The following is a 10000-nucleotide window of genomic DNA, read 5'->3' on the forward strand; positions in this document are numbered from 1 at the left end:
TCTAGTACAACTGTTAATGTTATCATCATCATCATTATCATCACTATTATTATCATTATTATTATCATTGGTGTTGTTGCTGCAGTTATCATTAGTATCATAATTATTTTCATTATCATCATCATCACTGTTATTCTTATCATCATAATGATGGTAATATTAATAATTATAAGCATACTTTCCGTTATTAACATTATTACTATCATTATCATTATCTTTATCCCTAGTATCAATAATTAGCATTATCGTTATCATTACTATAAATATTATTATTACTATAACCATTCTCATTCTCATTCTCTTTTTAATTATGATTATAATGATGGCAATGATAATAAAAATAATGATAATAATAATAATAATTATCACGTTTTTATTATTATTTTAGGTTATGCTCTGGCTGTTGGAATTGCCATCTTCACTTCTGTCAGGCGTGTCATAGCAAGTGACCAAGAGCTAACAGGAAATCTCTCTCTTACATCTCTAACACCTTCCTCAGGGTCCTTGCAGTTCCTAACAAGGCAGTCTTTTGCACAGCTCCGACATCACCCGGTACCCCCAGTTATTCAGTCCACCTGACAGATTCTTTTGCCACACTTAAAAGGGCACCTGCAACCACAGGAACAACCTGCACCTTCCTCTCTTGCCACAGTCTTCCAGTTTTCATCCCCAAGTCCTGGTATTTCTCCACCTTTTCTCTTTCCTTTTCGTCTATTCTTCCATCGGCGGGCGCTGCAATATCCACGATTATACCTATTTTCTCCCTTCTTATCAATAATGTCAATGTTTGGTCTTCTTGCTTCTATCATACTGTCGAGATGTGTATCTATATCTATCTGCAATTTTCTATCTTCATTCTCTGTTGCTCCTTCTAGGTCATGTTCATATCATTTTTCCTCATGTTCTTAAATATTTTTCTTATGCAGTTCTCAATAAATTTTCTTTGCTACGTTATCATGGCGTCTCTTGTATTCTTTCTGGGCTAATTTCTCGCATTTATTTATGTGTTGCACAATTTATCTTACTTTTACACTCTCTTTTACCACTATTATTATTGTTATTGTTATCACTACCGTTTTCATTATCATCCCTTTTGTTATTGTTATATTCATTATCATCATGATCATTCTTATTATCATTAACATTATCATTGTTATCATTATCGTTATCATTATAAATATCATCATCTGTATTTACCATTGATGTTCATTTATTAAACAAAAATTTAGGATATATAATAATTACCACATATACAAAAAAAAAAAGAAAGAAAATAGACGGAATGCATAATATCAACGAATTTTATGAATTTATGAACCAAAATGTAATCAAGTTTAAATTTAAAGACATTATCTGGTTTGGAAAATCTCTGTTTCAGAATACTGAAAAAGATGTATAGTCGATTACGTTCAAACTTGAGAAAATTTTGTAGTGAAGAACATAATGTGGTTCCATTATGGGCTACCCTTTTCGGAGGAGAAAATATGGCCGAGTTTTAGTTCTCTCTCTCTCTCTCTTGTTCTCTTTCTCTTTTTCTCTCCCTCTCGTTCTCTTTCTTTCTCTCTTTATTTCTTTCTCGCACTTTCATATTCTCGCTTCTTCTGTTTTCACATCTCACCCCCTCCTCTCCCTCTCTGTCTGTCTCTCTCTCTCTGCCTCTCTCTCTCTCTCTATCTATCTATCTATCTCTGTCTCTCTCTCTGCCTCTCTCCCTCCTTCTCACTTTCTCCTTTTTAAGCCAAAGTTAAAGCAAACTTACCGCATGGAAGTAGAGTACATTAGACACTTGGCTGTGAAACATTCAGGTTTAGTTCAAGGGAAAGTTTTCCGGGATTTTTTTTCCTCCTTGCGTGCTCCGATTTTAAAACCACTGGGGTCGAGATGGTCGGTTTCTTGGGCTTTAAGACGTCTGTCTACCTGGCTCTTTATGGTCGTGTATATATATATATATATATATATATATATATATATATATATATATATATATATATATATATATATATATATATATACCCACACACACAAACATATATATGTATATACATATATATATATACATATATGCACACATACACATAAATATATATGTATATACATGTATATATATGCCTATATATATATATATATATATATATATATATATATATATATATATATATACACACACACACAGACACACACACACACACACACACACACACAAACACACACACACACACACACACACACACACATATATATATATATATATATATATATATATATATATATATATATATATATATATATTTATGTACATTTACACACACACACAGACACACACACACACACACATATGTCTATATATATCTATATCTATATCTATATCTATCTATCGATCTATCTATCAATATATATACATATGTATATATATATAATATATATATATATATATATATATATACATATTTATACATATCAATCTATTCATCTGCATATATATGAGTGTGTATGTGTTCGTAGGATAGTATGACCATCTATTCAAAAAGTCATATACACGAACGCACAGACACAGACACAGACTCACCTTCTCGCATCCAAGTAACAAATAATCGTCATTAATGATAAAGCAAATCCATTTTAAAGTAAAAGCAAGAATAAAGTAAGAAAAGAAAAGAAAAGAAAGAAAGAAAGAAAGAAAGAAAGAAAGAAAGAAAGAAAGAAAGAAAGAAAGAAAGAAAGAAAGAAAGAAAGAAAGAAGAGTACCAAAATCTTTCTTGCATTCTCTCCGTGGTTCTTCTATTTTCTCATAAATCCTCATATCTATCATGAGACTCACGCCCTCATGCCCACGTCATCGATTCGTTAAATATCGACTTTTCCTTCGGATTTTCATCAACGTAATGAAATGCAACCCGACAGGCCTCCCCCCTCCCCCCGCCCTCTTTCCTCCTTCTTCCCGTTATATTTTTCTTTTTGAAAGATTTTCCCCCTCCTCGCTATCCCGTTTTCTTCTCTCCGTTTTCTATTTCTTTTTAAAAGAGTTCCCCCTCGCTTTCCCGTTTTTTATTTCTTTTTAAAAGAGTTCCCTCTCACAATCCCGTTTTCTATTTCTTTTTAAAAGAGTCCCCCCTCCTCGCCATCTCGTTTCTTCTGTCCGTTTTCTATTTCTTTTTAAACGAGTTCCCCCTCCTCGCCATCCCATTTTCTTCTCTCCGTTTTCTATTTCTTATTAAAAGAGTTCCCCCTCCTCGCTATCCCGTTTTCTTCTCTATTTTTTTCGGCGTTGACGTTTGAAAAAAATCTTTCCCTTTTTTACCTTGTTAAACTGACGAGCGCTCCTCTTGCCGGGGGATTGGCTGGGAGCAATCTGGCGCAAAGTCGGCTTCATTATAGTAATTGAAGTTTTGAGAAAGAAAAACATTAAATAATAACAAACCCTTTTAGCTTTCATAGTGTGGAAGCAAAATGTCGCTTTTCTTTTGGTAATGTTATATCAAGTGCTTTTTAATTCATCATCTTAATGTGTCTGTCTCAGTTTAGTGTTACCTTATCTTTTTTGTCATCCTTTATCAGTGTCAGAAATAAAGGTAATAAAGATTTAACAATAAAATTCTGTTTTGCCGTTATTGTCATCACAATTCCCAGCCTCATAATCATTATTATCGTCATCACCACAATTACCAGCACTATTATCATCACAATCACCAGCATCATTTTCATCACAATTACCAACATCATTAGCATCACAATCACCGACATCATTATCACAATTACCAGCATCATCATCATCATCACAATCACCAGCATCATTTTCATCACAATTACCAGCATCATTATCATCACAATCACCATCATCATTATCATCATCATCACCAACATCATCATCACCACAGTCACCAGCATCATTATCTTCATAATTACCAGCATCATCATCACAATCACCAGCAACATTTTCATTACAATTACCAGCATCATCACAATTACCAGCATCATTATCATCACAGTTACCAACATCATTATCATCACCACAATCACCAGCATCATTATCATCATTACAATTACCAGCATCATTAGCATCATCACCACTAACTTGACCATCATTATCATCATTACTAAAGGTTAGAATTATTATGATCATTCGCATTAATTAAAAGATTAAAAGAAAAATAAGCACGAAAGGAAAAGGAAATAAACAAGAAAAAGAGAAAAGAAAGAAAGAAAAGAAAACAAAAAGAAAAGAAAAGAAAAAGAAAAAAATCAAGATAAAATTGAGAAAAAAAAATCAAGCAATAATCGAAAAATAAGAAACACACAAAATTAAATAAAATAAGAAAACAGAAAAAGAGAGAAAAAAAGGAAAATTAATAAAAATGATCCCAAAACCGACAGCTCCTTTTCAATCCTTCCCGAGACGCTTCCTGGCGGGGCGGGCGAGTGGGCGGGGCGAGCAGAGGCGTGTCTAAGTAGCTCGAGGAAAGGGAAGTCACTGTTTTAGGAGAATTTTCAGAGAGAAATTTCGTGCATATAGTTTTCACAAGTTAAAAGGACACACACACGCATATATGTATATGTCCATGTATATATATATATATACATACATATATACATACATATACACACACACACACACACACACACACACACACACACACATATATATATATATATATATATATATATATATATATATATATATATATATAATATATATATATATATAAATATATATATATGTATATATATGTATATATATGTATATATATGTATATATATATATATATATATATATATATATATATATATATGTATGTATGTATGTATGTATGTATATACACACATATACATACATACATATATATATATATATATATATATAAATATATATATACATACATACATACATATATATATATATACATACATACATACATACCTATATATATATATATATATATATATATATATATATATATATATATATATACATATATATAATATATATATACATATACATATATATATATATATATATATATATATATATATATATACATATGTATGTATGTGTGTGTGTGTATGAATATATATATTCATGGATGTGTTTGTATATTTATATACACACACACACACTTACACGCACACAAACACACACACACACATTCACTCCCGTACATTTAAACATATGTGTGTATATTTAAATATGTATACATATAGAAAGATAGAGAGATAGATACTGTATATACATATATATATATATACATATATATATGTATATAATATATATATATATATATATATATATATATATATATGTATTCATAAAATTTGTGTTTGTATATATGCATACATACATATATATAAACACAAACACACACTTGACTTGAGTTCAAATTATGTGTCAATCTTTTTCACCAACAAATAATTGAAATTTCACTCCTTCCCTTTACTCAAATTTCAAAATAAATCTTGAACAAATTCAATCAACAATCGCAGCATTGCTATTTCCGTCGGAAACACGTTACAAAAAGAATTTCTGTCTAATACTTCAACATTAAAACCCGGTTGTTCAGTCTCCCTTCCAACCGGCTTTCTCTCCGGCTTGTGCACACAAACACTGTTTGTTCACTGATAACTTGGGTTACACTTCCCCGCTGCTGCCTACACAGGTCTTACCACTTCATCCTCATGAAACATTTCCGTAAATCACACGTAATACAACTCATCATTCCTAACTAAAGTCATACCCAGTGACAAGGGAACATGTAATGGTGGACAGGGAGAGCTCGACGGCGCCAGCAAGGAACCTGAACACCCAGATGACAAGCGAAGCTCTCGTTAGATAATCTTTAAACACAACTCCTACTCTTCCTACCATCATATGACATACTTTTAATTACTCGAGTGTTATAATTCATAGTATTTACTCCCAGAGCTAGCAATAATTCATAGGTCAACACAACATTACCTGAACACCCAGATGACAAGCGAAGCTCTGGTTCGCTTCGTCTCGCAACGCTCCTCCCCTTGATCAGCTCAACCTAAAAACTATGTTCCCAGCTAGCGTCATTCTTCTCTCTCCTGTCTCATTAACACAAAAATAATTTACAAAATTATGTCTTGTTTAATAAATGGTAACTGATGAAATCATATATAAAAAAGGAGTCTTATACACTCTTACTAAATATTTAAGGAGCTCTGATTTTATTACGAAGTGGTTTCATGTACTTATATAATTTTAGCGCCAAATTCAAAATATTAAATTTCCCATTTAACGTTAAGAATTACTCAAACTGTCATAATAAGAGTTCATAAGATCTCTATACCCTTCTTAAATCAAGACTCCTTCATTCATGTATATTTTCATCATACTTATTTGACACATTTAACATCATTCATTATACAACGAAAAAACACTACCCTGAACTCCGCTGAACACAACAAGGTTATACATGACTTTGTATATATATATATATATATATATATATATATATATATATATATATATATATATATATATATATATGTATGTATATGCAATGAAAAACACAATACCGTGTTGATAATATGGAAATAAAACCCACCTGATCCTTCGACCTGATCTGACCTCCCTTCGCTTCCGTTCTCCTGTCCTCTCCTGCCCCGTGGTTCGTGGTTCCCGAGTGCTTCTCCTCCTTTCCCTCTTATACCGCTTCCTCTCCCTTGCCTCTTCAGACCCGAAGATGGAATCGAGGACGATTCCGAAACTGTTGTCTCACTTTCATCAATAAATCTAGTTTGTACATTGTGGGTTTTTCTTCCATATATATATATATATATATATATATATATATATATATATATATATATATATATATATATAACCACACACACATAAAACATAACAATTTCTCCTCCCTCCCTTTCACAGCTTCCCTTCTGAACCCTTCCTGCCGCCCTCGCCGCTGCAAAAAGTGTCGCCTTCCCTTCACTCGGCGCAGAAAAAGCCTCCTTCTCGTTACAGTCGGCGACTTTTTCCCTCTCCTGGACCGGCGTCCGATCAGCTGCTCGAAAATATGGTTTCCTACAGCAGCTGACGCGACCAAGCGAGGAGGCTCTTCTGAATTCACATATGTCTGTATATACGTATATAGATGTGTGGGTATATATATATATATATATATATATATATATATATATATATATATATATATATTATATATATATATGATATATGTGAGTGTGTGTGTGTGTTTGTGTGTGTATACACACACAAATATATATGCGTATAGATAAATAGATTGATAGATAGATAGATATAGATATATATGTGTGTGTGTTTGTGTGATAATGCTAGTGGTTTTTCGCTGTATCATGAATAGTGAAAATAAATGTAATAGAAATAAGACGAAAAAATATATATGAATACAGGATTCCTAATCTAAAAGGGCTTAGAGGTCTTACGAAATCTCACTATTGGCAATTTGAGTAATTCGTAAATCTTAATGGATATTTAGATACTTTAAATTCTGGGTGTTCAGGCTTCGTCTCCCTGTCCGACATTGACCCTGGTTTTGTCTCGGGATAATTTTTCTTTGACTGTGAAGGATGACTTTTCGTATGGATATCACAGTATTTATTCCTAAAGCTGTTGCGTAGTAGTGCTAAGACCCTTGTAGACAGGCATAGGGAAGTGTAAACCCGTGTAATCAGTGAGTAAATTGTGTTAGTGTGTCTAAGACGGAGAGGAAACCGGCTGTAGGTTGTACTGATGAATTTGAAAGAAACGCTTGTGTTTTATGAATATATATGAATGAATATATACATATACTGGTATATATAAACAAACATGTATACGTATAAATTATACATACATACATACATACATACATTATATATATATATATATATATATATATATGAAAATGATACTAGCCACAATGAGATATAGGAAAAAGCGTGACATTTCGAACTCTTCTCGAGTTCCTCATCAGACGAAAAACGGTTTTTGTCTGATGAGGAACTTGAGAAGAGTTCGAAACGTCACGCTTTTTCCTATATCTCATTGTGGCTAGTTTCATTTTCTTTTTTGTGTTCACTTGATTGTGTTTGTGCTTGTGTTTATATATATATATATATATATATATATATATATATATATACATATATACGGTAATTTTCTATATTACGTCCGCATGACCGATATCGACGATTTTGGTATCGTTGGATTCCTCTCACTCTCCACATTTCAAATATATAGTTTTTATTCCGCGCTAACCCCCCGTTGGCGACAAACTTGGCCCCGATAGCAGGGGAAGGCATGAAAGGTTCCAGGGAAAATGCGGGGTTAAATAGCACTAATAATATAACGCACAGTGAAAATAACCATGGGTATTCACATAACTTTCCATTGCAGGGGGCTGTGCCCCCTGCGACCCCCCCTGGGGGGGCTGCCGCCCCCCAACCCCCGCCCAGGACACAAAACCTCCACCACGTATTCACGGCAGTCTAGAGCGTTACACAGTCATCGTCGATGTCGGAGCAGGGGGCGTATTACCTCGTAAGATTCTCACTGAATCAGCATATTAACCTTATTATAGTCAGCACTGTATATAGAGACGATTGTAGTATAATCAGGATAAACACGGTGGCCCGCCCTCGTCGGCGGGTTTTGCGCCTTTTTCGATGTTACACCGATGGCCTCAAAGTCGAGTTTCCCTTCCTTCCCGACATTCGTATTCCTAACCGAAATAACCGTCGCGTTCAGAAGTCAGTCATAGTCGCCGCGATGGCCGAGTGTGGAGGGTGCTCGTACTCCGAGACAGATTTTCTGCGCGAGATTGCCATTAGCCAAGAAAAAATGTTAGATATGTGCTTCCGCCACGGCCTCCTTCGTCGTGAGAAAGATTGCGGCAGGTGCGGGCAGCCAGCACCTGAATGTGAGGTTGCATCACTTCCTGTGTGCTGCAGCGTCGCTGTATCCTCCGGCCTAGGACCTCCTGCCGGACGCACCCTGCCTCCTTCACATTTTGCGGCAAAGGAGCACCCTCCCTAGTAATTAGCGGCATTAATAAATCAGGTTAGTACCTTAAAAATCCTATGTTATTGTAGGTTATCGGCTCCGCATCTAGTTCCTGTGCGCTCTATCCTGCCGTGAATACGTGGTGGAGGTTTTGTTTCCTCGGCGGGGGTTGGGGGGCGGCAGCCCCCCCCAGGGGGGGTTGCAGGGGGCACAGCCCCCGCAATGGAAAGTCATGTGAATAACCATGATTATTTTCACTGTGAGGTTAAATTATTAGGGTAATTTTCTATATTACGTCCGCCGCTCCGACATCGTCGCCCCCGCAATCGGGACCAAGTTTGTCGCTAACGGGGGGTTAGCGCGCAATAAAACCTATCTATTTGCATTGTATAGAGTGAGAGGAATCCAACGATACCAAAATCGTCGATATCGGTCATGCGGACGTAATATAGAAAATTACCCATATATACATATATATATATATATAAACAAACACATACATGCGTATGCATATACACGAGATTACTCAGTTTGTTTTCACTGCAGGGAACAGAGTGAGGGAGGAGGAGAGGGAAGCCCAGGGGAGAGGGAAGCCCAGGGGAGAGGGAAGCCCAGGGGAGAGGGAAGCCCAGGGGTCCTCAGTGTTCTCTCTCGCCCCCTGGGGATCGAGGGGACTGTGCGAGGAGTCGATAAACACCTGTTCTTTGAAAGGGTTGATAAAGTAAGTTTATTTGATTACATTTAAGTTTTTGTTATCGCTAATTCATTTGTTATTAGTATCATTCTTATCAATAAAACATTCATCATAGTTATAATCATTATTATGGTGATTTTTTTTTCTATTTTTATCATCATTACAATATTGATATTATTACTTCTATTATTATACTTGTTATTATTATTAAGATAAGTATTACTATAACATCATAATCATCCTCTTTATAATCAACATCATCAGTATTATTACTATAATCACCATTATCATCACTTATATTGATATCATTATTATCATTGTGATTA

Source organism: Penaeus vannamei, chromosome 41 (genome assembly GCF_042767895.1).
Source record: "Penaeus vannamei isolate JL-2024 chromosome 41, ASM4276789v1, whole genome shotgun sequence".
NCBI classification, from domain to species: Eukaryota; Metazoa; Arthropoda; class Malacostraca; order Decapoda; family Penaeidae; genus Penaeus; species Penaeus vannamei.